General features: G+C 37.5%; 1 pseudogene; it reads right to left on the reverse strand.

Moving 5' to 3' along the window:
• Positions 1-8,771: 8,771 nt before the first annotated feature.
• LOC130867424 (glyceraldehyde-3-phosphate dehydrogenase-like) lies at positions 8,772-9,775 on the reverse strand (annotated as a pseudogene).
• Between the last annotated feature and the right edge of the window lie 752 nt (positions 9,776-10,527).

A 10,527-nucleotide genomic window follows, 5' to 3' on the forward strand; every position in this document is an offset into this window, starting at 1 on the left:
CTTAAAGCAATATCACTGCCTGAACAATGTCTGGAAAGAATATACTAGTCAACATTATAAAAACATTGAAGGAAAGTTCTACAAAGTGTCACCCCCAGATGAAGAGGTACAGGCAGTCAATATCTACTTTAAAAAAGGGTATTAGTTTTTGTTGCTGTTCAGGGATGAGACCTGAATCCTAAGGAGTAAGCCCTAACTAAACACAGGCAAATTAGGACAACACAAATTAAAGTCAGTAGGATCTCTCTGCCCCCCACGTCTCTCTCTCTCTCTCTCTCTCTCTCTCTCTCTCTCTCTCTCTCTCTCTGTGTGTGTGTGTGTGTGTGTGTATGTGACAACTATAGAAAATATCACAAATTTGAGTGTAGGTAGCTTGGGAACACTGGAGGAGATATAGAGAGTAAATGCAGAGAACCAGATGTAAATGATGATAACAGAGTTTACTTGTGTTTGAAATCCTCAAAAGAAATTAAGTAGCTTCACTCTCTGTCTTTGCTGTTCTTGGTCATGTAATTCTTTCCACTTAAATGTACTAGATATAATTGTCCTTAATTTTTCATGATTAAATTTATTACATGGCCATAACGAGAGTTTTATGTAATCTGACTTAAGTTCTCTTCCACTACTGCCCTATTATCTGCCTACCATGGAAGTCACATGCAGCCATGATCCTACTGACATCTTAAAGTGTTAACCTTTTGGTCCTGATAACACACTGTGCAGAATGAGCAGGTGGCATTTCTGAAACATAAATATCTATATATTTACATACATGTATTTAAAAACAATTAATGAAAAAGAGGCCATGAATTGCAAAAAGACTAAGTAAAATATATAGGTGAGTTGGTAGGGAAGAAAAGGAAGGAAGAAATGATATAAGTGTATTAATCTAAAAAATAAGTAATTTTTAAAAAATAGATTTCTCCTTTCTCCATGCATCAGAACAGATATAGCTTACTTTTTAAAATGTAAAATCTTTTGACTGGTTAAAACTAATGTTATGAATGGAAAGTTGTAAGGAATGTTCATATATCTAAAGATTTTCATTCCTGGAAAGAAGGTACAAAACAACTTTGCTCTGTTTGCCTCTTGTGAATATACAAATGTGATACAAGTCTTATTCTCGCTACATATCAAATTAATTCTCCTTTGTCATGACTGTGTGTCATATAGAATCTCTGAATAAAAAGGAAATTTGAGAATATTGTAACACTTCCCTTAAGTGAAATACAGAATATCATTATTGAAATCCCCTGTTCATATTTTCATCAATGGAAATATATATACATATGTGTTTCTATTTAAGATTCCTGATGCAATTTATTTTGCTAATTTATCACATTAAATTCACAATAAACAGTATTGTCAATTAATCCTCGAAAAGAGATTGCCTAAAACACATTTAAATATGTAGCACATCAAGTATTCTTTATATATTGATGCATTTTAATTTGTGGACAATTATATTAATATCTAGATTGTATTAAATCATACTCATTACCCATTACACTCTCTTATGCTTATATGACTATGGTTAACTCCATTATTCACAGATATTATATTTCTACCACTAATTCTTTGGGGGGACTGTTTGTGAGTGGGTATTTGTCTATGTCTTTGTCTGTGTTTGTGTGTCAATGTGCAAGTTTTATGCAGGTGGTCACAGATGGTGTGTGTTTCTGATTAGGATGGTTATGTCATATCCATAAAATAATGTTGCATTGTGTTCTTTCTATATTCTCTAGTGTTGTTGGAATTTCTGTCCTGCCTGGTTCCCACAGTCATTAAGTCCCAAAGAAATAGCACAGAGGTCTATATTAGTTATAAACTGATTGGCCTATTACATCTGGCTTCTTATTAACTCTTATAACTTAGCCCACTATTCTTGTCTATGCTAGCCACGTGGCTCAGTACCTTATTCAGAGAGTCAGCCACATCTTACTTCTTCTGTGGCTGGGTCATGCCTGTGGACCAAGCTTTCTTATGCCCAGCCTCTACTTCCCGCCTGGTTGTTCCACCTATACTTTCTGCCTGACTACTAGCCAATCAGCAATTATTTAAAATATAACTGACAGGATAAAAACCATTGCCCCACAACACGTCTCCCTCTTAAAAAAAAATAAAACAAAAACTCTGAATCTAATTTCCTTGTTTAGTTCTTCTCCTCACCATTAGCCATAACAACTTATAACCAACCTTCTAAACAAAGGAGTATATCCATAGTCCATTTTGGGGGGAATGTGGGCATAGTTTTCCACGCTACTTCCTGCTGATTGGGGGCACTAATAATCTTATGGGGGGGACCTAAAGAAAATTTAGAATTATAATCAAGTCCTTACTGGACTATCCTGTGAGGCTTGATCACCTCATACAGCATCTTGAATCTGTTCTGGATATATAACTCAGACATCTGGGACATCTGTTTCTACCAGAGATTTCTCCGATGGTCTTCCCTGATCAAACCTGTTTTTTCTTAACTCAGAATAAATCCATAGCCTCTCATTTTCTGTGGAAACAAAAGCAAAACATCTTCTCCAAAGTAGCATATCTTTTGACTTCAATTTTGAAATCAAGGTATTTTCAAAATACCTATCTTGGATAAGTTTAGCAGCATTTATAAACAAATATGTTTTTGCAGTTGTTGCTCCTTCCTCAGTATTCAAACAATTCAAAGGGAACATAATATCATACAGTATCCAGACACTCTGTGTATTTTTCATCTTTGTGTGGCTTTATTTTAACATCTATTTCTTTCATTTTTACTTTTAATTTTTTGACTTTTTGAGACAGGTTCTTAGTGTATTTTTGGCTGTCCTAGAATTCACTCTGTAGACCAGGCTGTCCTTAAACTCATAGAGATACACCTGCCTCTGCCTCCCAAGTGTTGGGATTAGAGACATGTGCCACCACACCTTAAACTCACAGAGGTTCGTCTATCTCTGCCTTCCAGGTTTTGGAATTAAAGGCATGTGCCACCACACCCACCTACTATCTCTCTGTACTTTTTTATGTTTTAAGGACTTAACCTTTTTCTTTTGTCTTCCAAGTCTACATATATTTTTAACTATAAAACATTTAGAGGGCTTCTTCATCTTTGAATCTCTTTTGACTCTATATCTCTTCTTTTTCTGACCACATGAGTCTTTAATTTGCAAAGTGATATAGCTAGAATTTAATCCATGTTTTTAATGGCTGGATCCAGCCCATTCTTTAGCTTTCTACAATTCCAGTCTCATGTGGCAGGGGTGCCAGACAGAGATATGTTTTTTGCCACAACTCTATTTCATTTCAACGTCCTTGCCACCACCAGAAAGTATGTGGTCAGCTTCTCATCAACACTATTTAAATGTTTCATGGCAGGACCACTTAAAAGAGCTGCAAAGTTTTGCATCTAAGGCTGAGTCAGGAAGTCTCTCTTAAATGAGAGCCTTTACCTCTAGCAAGCAGAGGCCACCTGAGAAAATGCTGCTATCAATAAGCCATGATTGAATATATTCTTTTTATCTAGAATTACTTCCAAAGCACTCTAGGGCTTTATGTGTATGCAGTTGTCCACATGGGTGCTATTCATTATCGGAATTAATCAGATGCCAACTGCTCAGGGGTTGCATAACTAATTAGCATGCCAGAATCACATGGGGTGCCATTTGTTGATTGAGTTTTCTGTCCTTCCTAGTTCCCATAGTCATTAAGTCCAAAAGAAATAGCACAGAGGTCTACATTAGTTATAAACTGATTGGCCCATTAGCTCAGGCTTTTTATTACCTCTTATAACTTATATTATCCCATTATTCTTGTCTATGCTAGCCACGTGGCTAAGTACCTTTTTCATCCAAGCAGTCACATCTTACTTCTGTGGCTGGATCATGCATGGGGACCAAGCGTTCTTCTTCCCAGAATTCTCTTGTTCTCATCACCCCGCCTCTACTTCCTGCCTGGTTCTTCTGCCTATACTTCCTGCCTGGCTACTGGCCAATTCATGTTTATTTAAAATATAACTAGCGGGATAAAGACTATTGTTACACAGTACTCTAGCTCTTTCAGTCTTTCTTTCCACTCATCTATTGTATTTCTTGCATTGGGTAGTGGTTATATAGAAAAGGATATTCTTTTAAATCATACTTCAACATGATATTTATGTGCCATTTTAAACAACAAACAGCCAACTAATACAAATATGGCCTTGAAAAGAAATTTGTTATTAGGCACTAAATAAATTATAAAATGGCACTTACTTACACTGTAAAAACTAAAGCATGGAAGTATAGTGATATTTTGGTAAACTTCAGCTATATATTATTTGGTGACTGCTTTTCGTTGACTTACAGAAATGTACAAATTACCACTAATGATGTGTTTGATATTAACATCAAAAATCCATACAAGTAGCCCAGGCTGGACTAGAACTTGTGATCCTCCTGCTTCTGTCTCCTTCAACAAATATTACCAGCGTGCACCACCACAACTGGTTAAATTTCTAAGAAGAATGTAGATGTGTACACTTTCCAGTTGCCAAGTAGCTGTAAATATGGAAAGTTGTTTATTAAAAGCCTAAAGGCTATAGTCCCTGGGTGGGCTTTAACCACCAACCTTTTGGTTCACAGGCAAAGATGTCCTTTACCCTGGGAAGGCAACAGTACCAAAGACAGAAATTTGGGAGAAGTTAGCCAAAATGTACAAAACCACACCAGATGTCATCTTTGTATTTGTATTCAGAACTCATTTTGGTGGTGGGACAACAACTGGCTTTGGCATGATCTATGATTCTCTCGATTATACAAAGAAGAATGAGCCCAAACATAGACTTGCAAGACATGGCCTTTATGAGAAGAAAAAGACCTCCTGAAAACTGCGAAAGTATAACAAGAATAGAATTAAGAAGGTCAGGGGGACTGGGAAGGCCAATCTTGGTGCTGACAAAAAGCCAAAGGAGTAGATCTGCGATGACTTGATCTGCTGTGATTTGCAGACAATTTTCCAGAGGACAAATAAACTAAAAGCTTATGAAAAAAAATCCATACAAGTGATTAAACACCTACAAAATCATGAATGTTCAGATGAATAGTAAAATGGTAGTCCAACATTTTACCAATATGACAAATAACAGAGAAATTTATATGTATACATATATATGTATATGCATATATATATATATATATGAAATATATGTCTATTGGAAATACACTATTTTTTCATACCTGAAATTCCAACCACAGACTGTTTCACCTCCCTCCACTTTTCCTAGCAGTCTCCACCTCTCCTCTTCCCCAGATACACTCCCCCTCTGTCTCTAACAGGATATAGCAGGTCTCCAAGTAATAATAACCAAATAAGGAAAAACTAAACACAATTATCAAGATCACTCACACTGAGATGTACAGGGAAACCTAACTGGAGAAATGCTCCAAGAGCAAACAAAAGAGTCAGCGACACATTTGTTCCCACAGTTGGAAGTCCCACAAAATCAGCAGGCTAAGAGCTTCAGAATATATACAGAGGGCGTATTGAAGACCAATGCATGCCCCATGCTTACCAATTCAGTTGCTGTGAGTCCATATGAGACCTGCTTATTGGTTTCAGTATGGTAATATTGGTTTCAGAATATGGTAATATTCTCCTGGAGTCATCCATCCCTTCTGATTCCTAGAATGTTCTTGGGGAAAGGACCTGAGACCTCTCATGTAGACTCTGCATGTCTGGTGGTGGATTTCTACACTTGATCCCATCTATTGCCAGAGGAAGATTCTCTGAAGACTACTGGACAAGGAACCACCCCTAGGTTTTCAGTCTATCAAATTTCCAGTTTCTGGCTTTCCAAGTGGTATCAAACATAGGCACCCTCTCATGGATTGTCCTCAAATTGAATCAAATATTTGTTTGCCACTCCCACAATTTCTGTGCCATCATTACCACAACACATATTGCAGGTTGGACAGATTATTGGTAAAGGTATTATGGCTGGGTTGGTGTCCAGTTTTCTTTTTTCATAGTCTTCAGAGTAGCTTCCTGAGCCAAAAGTCATAGAATGTAGGGGTGAAGGAACCATGCAAGTAAGAGCATGTCCTCTCCCATTCAATGAGCTATGTACAGGCTGTCTTCAGCAATAATGGCTTCCACTGTCAGTTTGCAATGACAAGGCCTCTGCCCTATTTTGGCATTGTTTGTTTGGAGATGTCAACAGGACCCCCATAGCCAACAATTCAGCAGAATACAACACAGTCATGCCACTGCACGCCTTGCCTGACTCCAAGAGATGGACAAGTCAGACGCCATATCAGACATTAATAGGGGTCCTAACAAGGATCATCCTCACTGAACCATGAAGTCAACATTTTACTAGGTTTATCCAACCACCCCCAAAATCTTTTAAAATTCCAATAATCCCTCTTTGCCCTTTCTCCTTACATCCCATATCTGGGTCCTACCTAACCCCCCCCTGCTCTTATACCTCCCTACAGGCTCCTGGTCCACTTGCAAAATCTATTTTCTTTCCTCTTCCTAGGGAGATCCATGTACTCCCTTAGAGCTCTCTTTTTCATGTATCCTCTATAGGTCTACAGATTGTATCTTGGTTAATATTTCCTTAATAGTGAATATCCACTTATAAGTGGATAAATACCATATTCTTATTAATGGATCTGAGTAACATTATTCAGGATGACTTTTATTCTACTTCCATCCATGTTTTCTGGAAATTTTACAATATCATTTTATTTAACTGCTAAGTAACACTCCTTTGTATAAATATACCACATTTTCTTAATTAATTCTTCTATTGCTAGAATCTGCATTATTTATAGTTTCTGGTTACTATAAATAAAGACACAAAGAACATACATAAAAAGGTGTCTTTGTGGTACAATGAAGTGACTTTTGGGTATATGTTCAATAGTGGTATATATAAATGGTTACTGAGGTAGAATAATTCCCAATTTTCTGAGGAACCCCCATATTGATTTCCATAGTGGCTGTAAAACTTTTCAATCACACCATCAATGGAGGATTGTTCCCCTTGCTCTGTACCTGGACCAGCATGACCTGTAATTTGTGCTATTGATCTTTGCCATTCTGACAGCTATAAAATGGAATCTCAAAGTAGTTTTGATTTGCATTCCCTTGATGCCTAAGGAAGTTGAATATTGTTTTAAGTATTTCTTAGTAAACTGTGATTCTTTACTAGAAATTCTCTGATCATAGCTGTACCCCATTTTATAATTGGATTACTTGATTTTTTTCATGACTAGTTTCTTGAGATATATATTGGATATTAGTCCCCTTTTAGGTATTGAGTTGTTCAAAATCTTTTCCTGCCCAATACACTTCTGCTTTGTCCTATTGACAGTATTCTTTGCCTTACAAAATCATTTTAGTTTTATGAGGTCCTATTTATTAATTGTTGAATTTAGAGCCTACACTAAAGGTGTTCTGTTCAAAAAGTTGTTTCCTGTGCTAATGCATTTAAGACTACTTTCAACATACTTTTTTTTATCAGTTTCAGTGTATCCGCTTTCATGTTGAGGTCTTTGATCCACATGGACATGAGTTTTGTGGTGGGTGAGAAATATTGTTTTTAGTATTGCTCTGCATGCAGAAATCAAGTTTGACAAGCATCATTTTGGAAGATGCTCTCTTTCTTCCTGTGTGTATTTTGGCTTGTTTATCAAAATTCAGGTTTCCATAGGTGTGTGGATTTATATCAGGGATATCAGTTTGATTAAATTAATAAATGTGTCTATTTTTATGTTAATCTCATGCTGCTTGTATGACTATAGTTCAATAGTACAATTTGAAGTCAGAGATGGTGATACCTCCACAAGTTGTTATTGTCTTAGCTTTCCTGTTTGTTTTTTTTTTTTACTTATGGTTGAGAATTGTCCTTTTTAAGGTCTATAAAGAATTCTTTTGTAATTTTGATGGATGTTGCATTGAATCTGTAGATTACTTTTGGTAGGACAGCAAGATATTTTATGCAAGTTTCACTGTTCCATGAGCATATGTTCCTTTTGCAAGTGTTTTATTGAGTTCTTTATCATTTACTTTTATAGAGAAACTAGGTCTGTAAATTCCTTTCATTGCTGAGTCTTCATGTAGTTTGGGTTTCAAGGTAACTGTGAACTCATCAAATGAATTGGTAAATGTTCTTCCTGTCCCTATTTTGTGGAATAATTGGAGAGGTAGTGTTAAAAAAAAAAAAAAACTCCTCTTTGTAAGTATGATAGAAATGTGTAAAAAATATCTGGCTATGGGCATTTTTATTTTGGTTGGGAGATTTTTCATGACTGCTTCTATTTTGCTGAGGATTAAGGGTCTATTTAAATTGTTTATCTTATCTTTATTTAACTTTTAAAGTGTTACTTATAAAGAAAATTATTTTCTTTATACATTTCTTTTACATTTTTACTTTGCTGGAGTACTGGTTTTTGAAATATGTTTTATTGATTGTGTAGATATCTTCTGAGGCTGTTGCTATCCCTATTTTTTGTTTATTATTTAGTTAAATTGGATGTTCTTTCTCTTTATTTTAGTTAGTTTGGATAACAGTTGGATTATCTTGATAATATTCTCTTTTTTTGAGGGATGCAATGAACTTTATTGATGGTATTCAAGAGAGTAGGGCTCCCTAAGCCCATCCTGTTATTCTGGGGGTCTGGGATGGAAACTGTGAGGGAGATGCTCAGTGTCAAGGGTTAGTTAGGACATGGACTGCTTAGCAGCGTAGGGCCTCTCTCTTGCTGTGTCCTTGCTGGGATGGGTGGTCCAGGGTGGGCTTCTTATTTCTTGGAGGCCATGTTGGCCATGAGGTCTACCACTCTGTTGTTGTAGCCAATTTCATTGTCGTACCAGGAAATGAGCTTTACAAAGTGGTCATTGAGAGCAATGCCAGCCCCAGCATCGAAAGTGGAAGAGTGGGAGTCATTGTTACAGTCACAGGAGACAACCTGGTCCTCAGTGTAGCGCAGGATGCCCTTTAGTGGGCCCTTGGATACCTGCTTCACCACCTTCTTGATGTCGTCATACTTGGCAGCTTTCTCCAGACGACATGTCAGATAGATGACGGACACATTGGGGGTAGGAACATGGAAGGCCATGCCCATGAGCTTCCCGTTCAGTTCTTGGATGACTTTGCCTTACGGCCTTGGCAGTGCCAGTGGACACAGGGATGATGTTCTGGGCAGCACCACGGCCATCTCGCCACAATTTCTCAGAGGGGCCATCCACAGTCTTCTGGGTGGCTGTGATGGCATGGACTGTGGTCATGAGTCCTTCCACGATGCCAAAGTTGTCATGGATGACCTTGGCCAAGGGGGCTAAGCAGTTGGTGGTGCAGGAAGCATTGCTGACAATCTTGAGGGAATTGTCATACTTGTCATGGTTCATACCCATCACAAATATGGGGGCATTGGCAGACAGGGCAGAGATGATGACCCTTTTGGCCCCACCCTTCAAGTGGGCCCCAGTCTTCTCCATGGTGGTGAAGACACCGGTGGACTCCACAACATACTCAGCGCTGGCAACCCCCCCATTTGATGTTGGTGGGATCTTGCTCCTGGAAGATGGTGATGGCCTTCCCATTGATGACAAGCTTCCCATTCTCAGCCTTAACTGTGCCTTTGAACTTGCCATGGGTGGAGTCATACTGGAACATGTAGACCATGTAATTGAGGTCAATAAAAGGGTCATTGATGGCAACAACGTACACTTTGGCAGAAGTGAAGGCAGTCCTGGTAACCAGGCGTCCAATACGGCCAAATCCGTTCCCTCCGACCTTCACCATCGTGTCTCTAGAATGAGGCTGGCACTGCACCAAAAGAAGCGGCTGTCTCCAGAACAGGGAGGAGCAGAGACGATAATATTCTTAAAGACAAAACTTTTGGTTTCATTGATTATTAACTGTTCTGGTTGTTTCTGTTTTATTGATTTTAATCCCTAATTACATTATTCCTTGCCTTCTTCTCTTCTTGAGTTCACTTATTTCTTTTTGTGGTAGAGCTTTCTGGTGAGCTGTTAAGTTCCTAGTATGAGATCTCTCCATTTTTTTTTTAATTTAGGAACTTAGTGCTATGAATTAATTCTTAGCACCATATTCATTGTGTCCCTCAAGTTGAAGTATTCTGTGTATATATTTTCATTGAATTCTAGGAAGTCTTTAATTTCTTTCTTAATTTCTGTCTTCACACATTTTCTTCCAGGAGAGAACTGCTCAGTTTTCAAAAGTTTGTAACTTTCTCTTGCTTTCATTGCTGTTTGTATTCAGGTTTAATATAGGATCACTTCATAGTATACAGGGAGCTGTTACAATTTTCTTATATATCTGTTAAGACTTGCTTTGTGTCTTAAAATATGATCAATTTTAGATAAATTTTGAGAGGTGCTAAGAAGAAGGTATGTTCTTTGATGTTTGGGCAAAAAGTTTTGTAAATATCAATTTGGTTTATGTCAGTTAACTCCAGAATTTCTATCTGTTTTTCTTTTTGTATTAACTACTAATTGGTGAGAATGGAGTAGTGAAGTCTTCAACTATAAGTG

Source organism: Chionomys nivalis, chromosome X (assembly GCF_950005125.1).
Source record: "Chionomys nivalis chromosome X, mChiNiv1.1, whole genome shotgun sequence".
In the NCBI taxonomy this organism is placed as follows: domain Eukaryota; kingdom Metazoa; phylum Chordata; class Mammalia; order Rodentia; family Cricetidae; genus Chionomys; species Chionomys nivalis.